Here is a 15,267-nt window from a genome sequence, read left to right as displayed (position 1 = left end):
ACATGTTTGTTTACATCACATTTGGTTAAATTATGAAAATTGCATATAATATTTTTTGTAAAATGTAAAGTAAAATTTAATGATGTATATATCTCTGTAGAAAGGATAATAAAACGAGAAACCACATTTAAACCACATGTATATTACGTAATTTATTTTTTTCGTGACTAACAATTTGTTGTCGAATTTAATAATTATTAATAAATATACTTATATTAGTTATAATTCTATACATAAAATACACAAAATAAATTTAATCAGTATTATTGCGCCGCCGGTTATAAAAAAAACAAGGTAATTTTTTTTATAGTCGGTTTTATATTATGTTAAATAAGTGATAGACGTTGAACCTGAATTATTATTAATTTCTAGCGGTTCTCCGCCAATTTATATTTATTACATATATTTTAGACATGAAGGACGTTAGAACTTTTTATTTGTAAATGAAATTACTTGGCTTTTGCAGCAATTCTTGATAATCCTTTATTATATAAAAAATAAAAAAAATCTGTTAAACTAATTTATTCTTAGCGAATGAGTCGCACACAATTTACAAAAGAGCAAAATTAAGTACATGATGTGATAAAAATCGTAACGTTATCTTCTGTTATACTTAGTAAAGATTAAAAAGAGACTGCCTATTTTAGTCTTTCGCAAAAACATGTCATTTTTATTAAAATGTTTATATATATAGTATAAAATAAAACGCACACCCCAGTTTTATCTTTTACATATTATTATAAAAAAATGGATTATTTTAAACAATAACTACCTAACCTAACCTAACCTTATCCAATTAAATACAATAGATACATTGCGCATTCCATATAGATCATAATTGATGACTAAACGAACTTACATGTAAGTGAAGTTTTATCCCGATTATACGAGTATTATCTAATTTATATCCTGGGTAATTGTACGGTTCCTGCAGGGTTTATGATAGCAGTGATAACCTGAATGAAAAATTAAATTTTAAGAAAGGATGATATAAAGTTTATTTGCTAGCTTTTTAATACGTTAACGAATCGAAAGCTACTTAAAATGTACTTTATTAATTTAAAGGGCAAACAATTTTTCAATTACTTCATTATTTTTTTTTATTTATTTAGTACCAGAATTTAAAAATTAACATAAAAAGGATAGGACGTGCACAAGGACAACTTTTTACTAAAGAGATTTCTTCTGAGTAGAAAAAACTGATACGAAAATAACACAGTAACACACAATACATAAATATGCACAGACGTAGTATAAATGTAAACTATGATGTATAAATACATATTATTATATTTATTTTATTTATCAACCTTAAAATTATTATTGTGTAATCATAAATAATAATTATTATTATTTGAAGTCGTATTATGAAGTTCTTTCGTCCTTAAACTGATGTAAGTGTTTTTATTAAAAATTTCGGGTAAGTGAGGCTAACGGCGATTTTAGCTGAAATTTTAATTGAAATATGAATATATGTTCGGCTACAGTCGACCTCCTCGTGAGTTCCTTGTTCATGAACTCGTTCGCGTGATAAGGTATAAATGTATTGTTTTACTTACATTCTAGCATTAACGGTATATTTCTATTGATTAGTACTTATTCATAAACTTATTGAGTGCTATGCTATAATTCTAGTCGATGTTATTTAAAAAAAAATCTGTCACATTACCCGACAGTCAATGTAAAATGGCTATATTATTGTTTTATGTCTGGAATGCATTAATGCATTCTTAATCTCATTTATAGTTTCGTATTAAATTACCTATTAAGAAAAATAATTATGTGTTTGTTTACTTCTTTTGGATGCTAGTTATAAATTAAAAACCTATAATTGAAATATCATGTAAACTTTTGATATGAGACTAATGTTCTTAAAATCTTCATTTGCGTAATTGCAGGTTAAGAAATTTGATCTCATTATATAACATAACATGTCCCGTGCTACAATCTGCTATTCTATGGCATGAGAAATTATTTTTAAATTTTTTTAGTAATAATCAGCTTATATTTCAGAAAAATAAGGTATCAAAACTGTGAAATTAAATAAGTCTTCAAAAACACTGTAAGCGAAAAATTGTCTTTAATATTTAGAAATAGAATTCGATACACAATTAATGACTACAAATTAAAAAATATTCATATCACCTGAGTAATGCCTTCATTTTGTGTGGGAATGCATACATGACATTGTTAAATCTTAGATCTTACTCAGTAGACTGTTAATGTATTGTAATTTTAGTCTTTGGGTGCATATTTTTATACGAACGACTACAAACTGGGTTATTGTATTGTAGTGTGTTATAGATAATGGGTAACAAAATACGATACAATAGTTAACAACCGTTTTATTTTGTAAACATACAAACAAGAACAACAGCAACATCTAATCACTTATATTTCTTTTGCAGTTTCGAAGATTTGCGTGTCTTACAGAAAGTACTTTGCCTTGGAAATTTTGGATTTAAGCTATTTTTGGTAATATAGAGCCATCTGTGAATGACATAAAAAAAATACACCGCCCTCTCTCGGAGTCTTGACTGATAGCCACGTCATACCGCAGTTTAATTCCGCCAGGTGGAGGTAATTTTAGTTTCTTTGTAAAGTTAAACTTATTTGATTTATAAATTATATTTTTGGATCCGTTTTGTAAAACAAGAAGATGCTTAAAAACTTAAAATTCACTCAAAATATTGTAGGTTATGACATTTTCAATAAAATTATCGTCCACACTGCCATCTGTTGTCCAGTAGGTACAAAATTTAGCACCATCTATTGAAGAATAGAAAAAAAGTTAAGTTATTAGTATTATATATTAATACTCATCGCCAGATGGAGCTATGGTGCGGAAAATATAAAAAGCTTGAGAATATACGTACCATATATTATAATATACCGTATATAGAATACGGAGGTCTAAAACTTTATTTTAAATAAAGTACCTACATCATTAATTAATATTTATACAATATATACCCAGTCAATATTTTTTATACTAATTTAACACCAGATATATTTTTTTTAGCTCAGTTTTTAAAACTTTGATCACATAGTTACCTACTTATTGTACATGTAACATGAGTATGTATTGAGCCTCACGTGCCATCCGAGGTCGTGTGCATTTCTTTCAAAGGTGATCAACTTAAACGTAACTTACTATAACCAAGTTAAACTTTATTTACCCACACAAAGCCTCAAGTCAAAACAATATTGAACAATGCTGTTCAAAAAGATACCTTAGGTGTCGTACTGTGAACTTAAGTTTCTTTCACAATCCAAAGCAAAAAAATTTAAGCGATTTATGTATTTATTTCTTAACTACAAGACATAAATCTCTTTGAAACATCAACGTAGTGAGTATAACTCTACTAAATTAAAGTGATGATAAAAAATTAATGAAGTCGAGTATAGAAATAACTTTATAATTTGGCGTCCTAACAGTCCAATCTTGGAGATTGTACGCGTCGCGTCGTCGACTCAAGACAGTCAAACTTCCAAGTCCAGTCGTTTATTCGCTAAGAAAAGGTTACGTCGTGTCGCGCGTACGCAGTGTGTGTAAATACGGATTTTAGTGGATTTTCCCGCGTTTCTAAAAATAAACTATCAAAATTGCACAGATAAAAAACCTTTTAAAAAGTTAAGAAGTACTTAGTGTTCAGAACTTTATTTCTTTGGTTTAATTCGAGAATTTTTGTGAATGGAATTTTAAGACAAGCTTTCTGGCTTCCCATAGTAAACGGATTGTTTTAATAAGTTATTCATAGATTGTCGTCGGGAATCTTCGGTTTATTGCCGACGAGTGTGGTCATCGGTTTAATTGGATTCCAGTTAGAAAGGTGAGTTGTCGCTTTATTGTGTTCCTAATGTTTATAGTAGAAAGTATAATTATTTATTTATGGAAATTAACTTTTTATCTACCATAACATTTATATAACATTGTAATGTCGTGGGTACATAAAAGTATTAAGAAGATTCACGAATATGGATAGACACATAGGTATTTAACTAGGTACGACCTAGCTTTGTACGTAGTATAGTACCTATGGTGTTAGGTTACTTCTGTGCCTGTACTTAACATTCTTTAGGTATAGATTATATTTAGTGATAGTAACCTTGCATTTTTACTCACGGGGAAGGGGATTGGTAGGTCTAGGTTGTTACACAGGTAAGAAAATGTCTGTTTACCGATTTTGATGCAATTTTTTGGTTTCGCATTGGCGTCACTTTTTAATATTGGTTTGTGTATATTTTTTGTCTTACTGTTGAAAATAACGACCTATTATTTTTATTTCAATGTGAATGATTCAACGCGATTTAACTTGATGGTAAGTGACAATGCAATCTAAGGTGGAGCGCTATTCTGCAATAGCCGTTTATTTTTATTGAACCCTAGGGATATATATTCAACAAAATGAACTTACACTGGCGGCTATATTTTGGCATATTGCTAGAAAATGGGGAAAGATACATATCACACCTAAAAAGGCGAAGTGTCCCACCACGCAAGGTCTGAGCAAATGAATAAATTAAACTTAAATCCTAAATTGTTTCTCACTCATAATCAAACCCGGAATGCCTATCTTATTGTAAACCGAAGCGCCAAGAATGTCGCCCAAACTTAACTCTAGTAGGTGTGAGGTAACCTAAAACTGGATCAAGGACTGTTGATGATTATGACTTAGTCTCCAAGTTCTACCAGTAAATTTTTATGTTGGAAAAGAGAAACTGCAATGTTTCTCGGGCTTCTTCTCGGTAGAATCTGGTGTAGAGACACTATAAACTGACATAATTGACGTTTCAAAGTGTTTATAAATAATAAATAAATATATTATGACAATATACACATAGCCATCTAGCCTCAAAGTAAGCGTAGCTTGTGTTATGGGTACTATGTTGACTGATGAATATTTTTATGTATAATACTCATAAATACTTATAATATACATATAAACCCAGGCACTGAAAAACAGTCATGTTCGTCACACAAACATTTTCCAGCTGTGGGAATCGGACCCACGGCCTTGACTTAGAAAGCAGGCTCATTGCCCACTGCGCCAATAGGCCGTCGTAGTTATATATACACAATTTGAAACAAAAGTAGTTACTTTATATAAAGGAATTTTAATTTTTAAAGCTCAACCTAATTCTTGCCGTGGTATTACTTAATGTGGCTCATTACGTAGGCAATGGTTTTTCATTTACCACAATCAGATCCTTAATAAGTTAAATAGTAGGTATCTGCAGTTATTAATGCGAAACCATGTTTGTTTGCCTTTCCTTCACAGTCTTAAGTTCGCAGCCAATTAACTTTATTTTTGGCATGAAGTTAGTTGAAAGTACGGAGAGTAACATTCCACGGAATTACTATAAAAAAAAATACTTATATAATTTTTGAATGAATATAAATAACACGTACTTGATTTATCAGGCAAAGATCATCGGGTAGGTAATTAAGTGCTACGTGCCGACGTAATGCTGATTCCGTCATCAAGCAATCAAGAGTTGCCGCGATGTTCTAATGTGGAGATTGCATCTCTGCTTAGGTACGTCTTGTTCTGCAACATCTTACGACGCCGTTGTAACTGGGATAGATAAGACTTTAAACATAACTAGAGTAGTAAGTAAAATGAAGAGTAACTATGAGTAGTTCCATGTTTTATTGATCATTTTGATTTATCGACTTATAGCAAAAGTCTGTAAATGGGCAATGGATAGAGCAATGCACGAAGTTTATATTTGTGATCAAATCCGGACGTGGTCTAGGTAGAATTTCGGCTTTCCCGTGAGATTATAAAGTTTCTCCGCGTGCACGTGCGTGTCTTCAAAGCAGCCTTCAGGCAATGCCAAGATAGGTTTAATAGTTTATACGTTGATTTGATAATTGTAAACAAATTTTCTAAGTATCCCCTTTGTAGTAAGTAAGTTACCCTCCATGGGCAGTATGTTACAAAAAGTAAATAATCACAAATGATTCCTTAATGCCAGCTTCAATAACGTAGTACTTTCATACAGATATCAATTACGTTTCAAGTTAGGGTTAAAATTTTTAAATATCTTATCTTAGCGGACTATAACTTTAATATTGGTGTGCAAAATGTCAGCTCGATTCCTACTGTGCTTTGACAACTAAGCCACGTTGCTGTTGACGAGATTTTGAAAGATAAACATTGTTATCAGGTTAAGGGAATGTTTATAAACAAAAACGGTCAAATGTTTACTTTCTATTTCTATTCCACTCGCCGAACCCACTAGATCGTAGCTAGTGTGATCGGCGCGAAGGTCAGCTCCAGGTGAACTGGCGTGGAACCGACCGCATTGTTGCTGCGCCGCGAGGGGTAATGAGTCTTAGTTATGAAACTATTACGTATAGTAAGGGGAACTGCACTCGCATCGCCAACCTGTCGTATACCCAGCGCAACAGGTTTGTGATGAGTCAACGATAAAAGGCGAGGCTATATTTCCGTTAAACACACTTAAGAAACAAAAGTTTTTTCAACGATTCTTTTTTTCTTTATTCTTTTTATCTCACGAAAGTAAATACCAAGTCCAAACCAATTGGCTAGGCAGTTTAAAAGTAAAACCTTTTTATATTTATGAAGGTACAAAATTAAAAATCTGTAATAAAAACTTTACTGGGCCAGTTAATCATAAAATCAGAAGTTTTAATAAAATTACAAAACTATGTGTAACTTTTGTACAAAAGAGTTCAACGCACACAAAGCTCTTACGAATTTTTAATATTTAAAAAAAATTCAGGTCTCAAGTTGGAATGAAAACTTGGTTGACTGGCGAGAAAGTAATAAAAAATATGCATCAGATGATATCGCAGTTAAAGTGAAAACCTGTTAAATTATAAAAAAAAATTTTTTAGGGTTCCGAACGAACCTTATCAAGGATACATGGAACCCGTATAGGATCTCTTGGTATTCTATCTCACTCTACTAGAATGGATTTGCCTGTCTGTCTGAATATCATATACAACTTGAGGTCTAGTTCAAACTTATACCTACATTGTCCCACAATGTTATGATTTTAGAAATTTGAATGCAAAGTAAATCTTATAAAAGACCTTAAGATTCAGAAAATGCAGAAAATGCATGTAAAAACCGTATTACCCACTATGCTCGATGTTTTCAAAACGAAATGTACGAAAAATAAAACAATAAATAAATATACAACGACAATACACACATCGTCACCTAGCCCCAAAGTAAACGTAGCTTGTGATATGGGTACTAAGATGCCTGATGCATATTTTTATGAATAATATACATAAATACGTATACTATGCATATAAACACTGAACAACATTCATGGGAATGAATCGACCGCCTTTGACTCAGAAAGCATGGTCGCTGCCCAATCTAGTATCTACCTAGCACAGTTTTAAAGATATCAATATTAAAAATAAATTTAGTTGTGTCCTGAGCAATAAGAACTTTGCATACCAATTTTTGTGAAAATATTATTTCGTGTTATTTGTGTTGTTTTTCATGCGTATCTATCTTAAGTAATTTATACTTTAGCAAAATGAATAAGTAAGTATACGTTTGTTGGTACGGAACCCTCAGTGCGCCAGTCGAACTAGCACTTGACCGGTTTTTTCGTACCATAGCACTCTGTCTTTCGACTTTCCCTTACGCAATGCGTTTATATGTAAATTCGTTTAGAAGCCACGCCTTGCCTGACGGCGGCACATTCATCTGCGTACATTCTTACGAGGATACCTGTCGCGGGCCTGCGTGAGCAATAAACATCATACAAGTTGAAATTTATTTTCTTTTTATCTTTTCTTGTACACTATCAACATCTTTTAATAATCTTCAGACGATTAAATCTTAGAATATATCACAGAATAATAGATGTAATTTCCGATTAGCGCAGTAGGCAGCGACCCTGCTTTCTGAGTCCAAGGCCGTGGGTTCGATTCCCACAACTGGAAAATGTTTGTGTAATGAACATAAATGTTTTTCAGCATCTCGGTGTTTTTCCTATCGCCAGCCTAGTGCTGATAAATCCTAAGACCCTGTGATCCTTAGTCGAAAATGCTTATACTATACTGACGAAGCGGTTGTAAATGTTGCTTAACAACTGGTGCTTAATAAACTTTAAATGTGTGTTACATACATACACACAATTAGTTTTAACTAGTAAAGTCGATCTGCTTTTAATGACTCTAACATTACGAGTAAAAGCCGTCAAGAAACTCAACAACTTTTACAAAATAACCATTTGACAATGTTTATTCTATATTTTGAGTGATTTTTTTTTAATTCTTTGACTGCAATCTCACCTGGTGGTAAGTGATGATGCAGTCTAAGATGGTATCGGGCTTACCTGTTATGTATGGTAATCATACCCCTAATTGGTTTCTACGCGACATCGCACCGGAACACGTCTTAGTTGGTAGGGTGCCACCTGTGGGCCTACTTGAATAAAGATATTTTTGACTTTGACTTTGACTTTGGTGGTATCTAGCCACGACGAAAGCCTCCCAGCAGACCATACCAGAGAAAATTCAGAAATTAAAAGTTCCCAAATTGTCCTGCCGGGAATCGAACCCAGGACTTTTTACTTAACTTCAATGTCGGTTACGGGGTGGTCAAAAAGCGGAAGATGAAAGCGGAGCAGTTTGGTTCCAAGATTTATTTTATTTTTTTATTTTATTATTTTTGTACCATAAATTGTGATTGTGAACATAAGATACATGAAGTGTACAAAGGAAAGCTTATCTCTATAAGAGATCTCTTCCAGCTACCCCAGGTTGTGAGTAAGAAGATTTAATTGTGGTATAGGTCAAATAAAGGTACAATATACTTCATAACTACTAAGTATATATAATATATCTAAATAATAACAAAATTCTACATACAAGAATCTACATTCTAAATACAATAATATCTTATTATAGAAATATATTTATATAATATAAATATTTATCTATAATAAGTAAACAGTGATAAATATACTATGACAACGATAGATAATGCTCCTTTACATTGTGTTTAAAAGATTCCCACCTAGCTGGAATGACGACATAAAGCGAGTCGCAGGGAGTTGCTGGACATGAGCTGTACTTAACTGTGATGTGTTTAAATTCTTACAAAAGACTTACGCCTAGCAGTAGAAGTCCATCGGTTGAAATACCTAGAGGTGAATAGCAGTGAATGCGCAGTGTTAAACTAAATATGATTTTTTACTGTAACTTTTTTCTATAGGCCATTGATTTCTTACAAACACATCTCTTGGAAGTAAACAACCCCGTGAGAAAACAGGTCTGCAAATCAATGACGTTTAAAAAACTATGTAAATAAGTATCTTCGAAGAAACCTGAGAACCCTATTGTAATTTTATATGAGGTTTCTGTACTTATTTATATTAAACAGTCCCCTTACACATAAGCAACGTAACATACATAATTCTAAAGGGAGAACGCGGTATGTGAAAAACAATGTTTTCGTCAGGAAACTGAGGAGGACTTATTCAAAGTTTACGGAATTTAATAAGTCAGAAATATTTTTATCGAGAAGTTGCTATTTTTTACGTTGTATATTCGTCTTCAATTTCCATTTTGTTTGGGAATCGTTCATTTTCCGAGCTATATAGAATCCTATCCTATCCAGAATCTATCTCTGGTATTTTTATTGAAATCTGTTCATTGTTATAGAATTAATTAACAGGTTAAAGCTATAAGTATTCGTTCAATTGACATACCTTGTCCTAAAATAAAGGATTACCTATATAATAAAAAGTCTATAACAATAAAATAATGCTGCTTTAAGCGGTGGTAGTAACGGGCAGAATTTATTTCAAATTTATAATATTAGCACTTAACAGATTACTCTAACGAAAATTGTGGCATGACCTTACGGAGGTACCAGCGAGATAACAGCCTATCCATGGCTAAACAATGGCCAAGTTGCACAATAGAGCTCATGTATCGACTGTACCTACTATGCTCCATTGTGCAGTGATTTACACACTACGAAATGTGATAGCTCAGGTGGCCGGAGGTGCCTCGAGATCCCCACCGATACGCGTTGTATCACCGGAGACGACTCTAACCGGCAATTATAAGCATCTAACCGACAAGAATGGGTACGCAGATGATACGATATGAGATCCGGACAGCATTCCATCAAACTGTGGAACAAGCTGTTCTTATGTTTCTAGTTACCTAGCTGTAGTAAACATTTAGCAATATCATCATCGTCATCATCATCATGTCAACCAATCGACATCCATTACTGGACATACCTCTTTAGGGAGACCAAAATACCACGGTTTTCTGCTGCTTGGGTCCAGGGGATCCCCGCGACATTTGATGACATCTGTACACCTCGTTGGGGGTTTACCAACTACGTTTATCGGTACGAGGTCGCATTTCCATCACCTGGGGACCCTAACGCCCGTCGGTTCTTCAACCTATGTGCCACTTCAGCTTCGTGACTCGTAGAGCTAAGTCAGTAACTATGGTTCAGCTACGGATATCCTCATTCCTGATTTGATCACGAAGAGATACTCACATCATAGGTATTATCATCACCGCTGAGTGACCCTGTGCTTTCTCATGAGACCCATAGTTAGCGACCGCGTTTCAGGACCATAAGACATGAACGAATGAATAAATGAATACACTTTTATTGCACACCAAAGAGAAAAGTAGGTTAAAAAGCTGTACACATAGAGTAAGAGAGTACAATTTGGTGGCATTATCGCTACATAGCGACTTCTTCCAGGCAACCAAACACGCAAAAGGCGTAGGCGTTCCAATAAATGAGATACAAACATTACACAAATATATAAATATAATATATAACTATTATAAATATAGCACATTGAAATACAAATAAGATATAAACATTCATTAAATAACATTAAATATAATCTACACATATGAAAACATGAAAAATATAAAAACAAAAAAACAGGAAACAAACTTCCGCGGTGGCCTGCTATCTCAAAATAAATCTACCACAAAATTATTGAGCTCAAACATGGTGTATCTCCAGTTCGAGAATTTTAATAGTAGGTATTTTCGTAATCCATAGACCCATCCATCCGTGTAATTGACTTGTTAATTCCAGTTATTCGTATGTAGCTCCTTAAATTGTACATTGCACTCACCTGCAGTTAGCGATTTTTTACTAAACTCAACCTCGCGGATTACGTGGATGGTAAGAAGTCACACCGCGGCGCATAACAAATAATTGCCACGCACTCATCAAGTATGTACTCGAAGGTGTAGAAACCCGCGCGCTCTCACGCGTATCAGACGTGACGTGTGTGCAGCGAATGCACTATTGTTATCATTCGCGGCCGCTCGCACACCACGTACGGAAATTTCTCCTGGTGACAGCTACCGGCATGCAGCCACGTGCGCTGTATTACGTCCTAAGGGCCAGCATGCGCACCACAAGAAAATTATCTGCATCCTTTATCTCGTCTGTCGCCGATATAATTATAATATTGAGGCACTCATGCTAGCCCTATTGGGGCCTAGTACAATCCCCCATGGCCTGAAAATCAATAGTACTTATACATGAATGCGAAAGTAAGTCTCTGCACCGATCTTGACGAAATTGGCACATATAATTGGCGTATCTTGGAGATGGATATAGGAAAAGGAACAAGGTAACATTCCCTTGAGATTAAAAATGCATGGTTTCACAGCTGAACTGCTCCTGGCAAATTTCCTGAATCTTCGCCGATTTAACCTTAAAACAAATCTGAGAAACTGATCAGTGGTAAATTTTTTTTTAACAAAAATTTGCATCGAAAAAGGCCCACTGAGTCAGGAAAATGCCTAATGTATAAAGATTTACAGCGCCTTCTTATAGCCTGTATCCGATAAACATATATATAATATACGTAAATATATTGAAATGATATTATTTTTTAAGTAGATAGAATATGTGATAACCGCATTAAAAGTGGCATAAAGAACAGCCAGATAAAACGATAAAAACTTTAAAGATCTATATTTACGGAACATTTTCCAAAACATTCCAATAAGGCTATTTTCCGATTATAGAAAACTTTTAGGCAATCGAATTTTTTGCAAAGAACCTATCTAGTGCATTTTTTAACTTTTGCAGTAGGTAACAGTCAACAGCAATCAGATTTCATAGAAGCAAAAAGTTATCTACCGAATGCAAAAAAACAAAAGATAATTTGTTTTTAAGTGTTTAGGTGTTCGTGACTCGAAATGACGACGTTTCTTTATGGTTTCTTATTTCATCAGCATATTAATAAATAAATAATTGAAGGCCGTTCAGTCCTTCTCCAATAGTAAGTATTTAGTAATTTCCGTTTAAAAAATGTGTATAAACTTATAGAACCTACAAAATACAATCTCGGTCAAGGTCGCGCGAGATGTGAATATTGCCGAGATAACTCAGCAATTTCCTCAATAAAAGTGCTTACTATGTACATTATATGCTGGTACTAGTACTTTTATTCAATGACGAAACTCGGCCAAGATACCATCTAAGATAAACTGACTTCCAATCACAAGAAGCCTCATTGATGTAGAGGTAGCCGTAAAGGGAGCTGTAAAGGGAGCTTCGACAAGTAGGACCCTATGCCCTCACAGACAATTTACTTGGAAGCCCTCGTTTTGGTAAGTTTCATTTTTAGCTATATACTTTGATATTTTTTGGAGATGGACGAGATAAGTCCTCAACAAGCAAGATATGATTGGAAGCTGTACCTATGGGGCGTGCCGTGTTTTTGGAACCCTCGTAGCTTTCGAATGTTATATAGTTATCGCCATAAGCAACGATGGAGAAAACAATGGGTGAAAGATGGATGTACGTAACGTCGAGGAAGATAATGCTAATTTGTCATATTAAATAGTCAAAAATCATTCAATAATCACTTCAAAGTTGTGATTCCGAGTGTGATTAATTGGTTAAATAAAATACAGAAAACCGCTGATTTAAACGTATGTTTGTGAATTATTGTGATAGAGCTCTTAGAAACTAAACGTAACGTACAATGGTATCAAATTGATATACCTACGTAGGTATTATCTTAAGTATATTTTCGTTTAATTCAAAAAGTACAATAATTATACAGTCTAAGTATAACATTAAAACAATAAACGAATCGAACTAGTACTATCATAAATTAGCGTATTATATACACAAGTAGGTATTAAATCCTTAAAAAATTAATAAAAATATCTGGAAACTGATGGCACTGTCAGTGTCAGTGAGTGCAATTATATTGGGTAAAAATTTTCTATAAACGTGGAATACCGTCGGAATAGTTATACAGTGTTGTCACGCTCTGACATTTGAAAGGAGCTGTCAGTTAAAGTGTGACGAAAGTAAACTTAACTATTCCGAAGTTTTACCAAATTTATCGATAGGACCTTTTTACATGTATAAGACGAATACGTCTTACGAAACTTAACAACTACATAAGAGAAATATGCACCAAAAAGTTGCATGAATTCCGTGGCTTCCCGTATAGCATAACTTTTAGCGATAACATTTTATTTAAGTGTATTTTGTGAGTCACAAGATTAGCAAATTATAATGAATCGACGAATATTGATTAGTATTATTGCCGCATTTATCTTGTCGTTTGATTTTAATGCCTTCCGTTAGGTCTATTCTGCGGATGTTGCCATATTTAACAGTGATTAGGTAATTCTACGATCAAAGCGTTGGTAAATTTGTGTTAAAAACGTATTTACTTATATTTATTTTGTATTAATATCAAAACGGTGGTAGCCCAATGGGTAGGCTCGACTTAACTTTTGGGGGGCCGAGTTCGAATCCCAGCACGCACTTCCAACTTTTCTAAGTTATGTGCGTTTTAAGTAATTCAAATATCACTTGCTTCAACGGTGAAGGAAAACATCGTGAGAAAACCTACATGCCAAGAGTTCTAAGACTGCCTGTGAGTTCCGAGTTCTGAATAAAGACAAAGAGGACGAATGTTAAGAAATCATCATCATCATATCAACCCATTACCGGCCCACTGCAGGGCACGGGTCTTCTCCCACAATGAGAAGGGTCGAAGGGCGTAGTCCACCACGCTGGCCAAGTGTGGATTAGTAGATTTCAAACGACGTTAGGAAACGTATGGAGGACACTCAACATGTTTTCCTTCACCGCTTAAAGTAACTAATATTTAAATTGCTTGAATTAAAAACGCACATAACTCCGAAAACACAGTGATGCGTGCCGGGGCTAGAACACGGTTTCCATGTACCCACTAGGCTATCACCGCATTTAAGTATAAGAAACGTCGCGTCGCTTATTCACAAATTAATACAAGTAGGTGTGAATTTTCGCTCTGACACCGGAGCATCCTCAGGTCTTTACAATAAATAATTGTTAAGTTAAACAACAATTATTTTTTGATAAGTCGACATGCAGATTCTCCTGTTTTTCCCGGAGTACAGAAAATTGAGCTTTATTTTCATAGTACATACGAGTATTTCATCAAATTCCGTAGAGTAACGCCTGCTTCTATCCAATATTTACGGGTTGTTATTCGCGATTCCGCCAGTCTACCGGAGACTTGCATTTCCAAGGAACCGTCCATAAATAGTTGTGTTTTGTAGGTAAATTATTCGAGTATAACTCCGTTTTCATTATTAATGCTACTTGACACCTGTCAATGCTGTGGCCACAACGAGTAGCGACATTTAATACTTGTTGACAGACATTATCGACGCTGTATCATTTGACATGATCGAAACCTTTTGAGTATTTTGTAGTGTTCATTCGGCCGAAATAAATAATTAGATTGGTTGTCATAAAGTATCAATTCTAGGATTATAATGTGCTATTAATAAGTAAAGACTTATGTTTAAGTGTGTCAGCAAATGTGTTTAATTAAACCAAGCTTTATAAAGCAATACACACGGTTCAATTACGAATTGTAAATCACTGAATTCAACTTGAATAAGCAGCGTTCGGGAAACTGCGTAACGTAATTCTATATTCATTCGTAAAATCAACATTATTATAATATATGTGGTGTGCAATTAAAGCTCTTTTTCTAAACAAAATGTCCCAGTCTCTCAGTTTTAATTTGCGAGGGCTGGTGTGTTACTGCTTTTAAACATTGTCGTTAACATAGCCTACCATTACGTTATTATATTTTTCCTCCGCTTAGTACAAGTTAGCCCACCGAATCTCACTTGGTGGTAAGTGATGATACAGTCAAAGATAGTTGTAGGCTACTGACTGCCCTGTAAGGGGTTTGGTAGTTATATTAAACCCATACACCGGTAATCGGGTTTTGCCT

At 34.1% G+C, this 15,267-nt stretch overlaps 1 protein-coding gene across 2 annotated transcripts in view; it reads left to right on the top strand.

The window, feature by feature from the left end:
* The first annotated feature begins 3,473 nt into the window (after window positions 1-3,473).
* The window catches only part of LOC120637291, a 78,373-nt gene continuing 66,579 nt past the window's right edge, over window positions 3,474-15,267 (top strand). Inside the window, exon 1 of one of the 2 annotated variants that reach the window (XM_039909066.1) lies at window positions 3,474-3,833. The gene's annotated coding sequence lies outside the window, so the exon portion shown is untranslated. The remainder of the gene's footprint in view (window positions 3,834-15,267) is intronic. The other variant, XM_039909083.1, reaches the window with a different exon arrangement.

Source organism: Pararge aegeria, chromosome 1 (genome assembly GCF_905163445.1).
Source record: "Pararge aegeria chromosome 1, ilParAegt1.1, whole genome shotgun sequence".
In the NCBI taxonomy this organism is placed as follows: domain Eukaryota; kingdom Metazoa; phylum Arthropoda; class Insecta; order Lepidoptera; family Nymphalidae; genus Pararge; species Pararge aegeria.
Note: the sequence above shows the minus strand (reverse complement) of the source record. Positions and strands in the feature narration are given on the sequence as shown.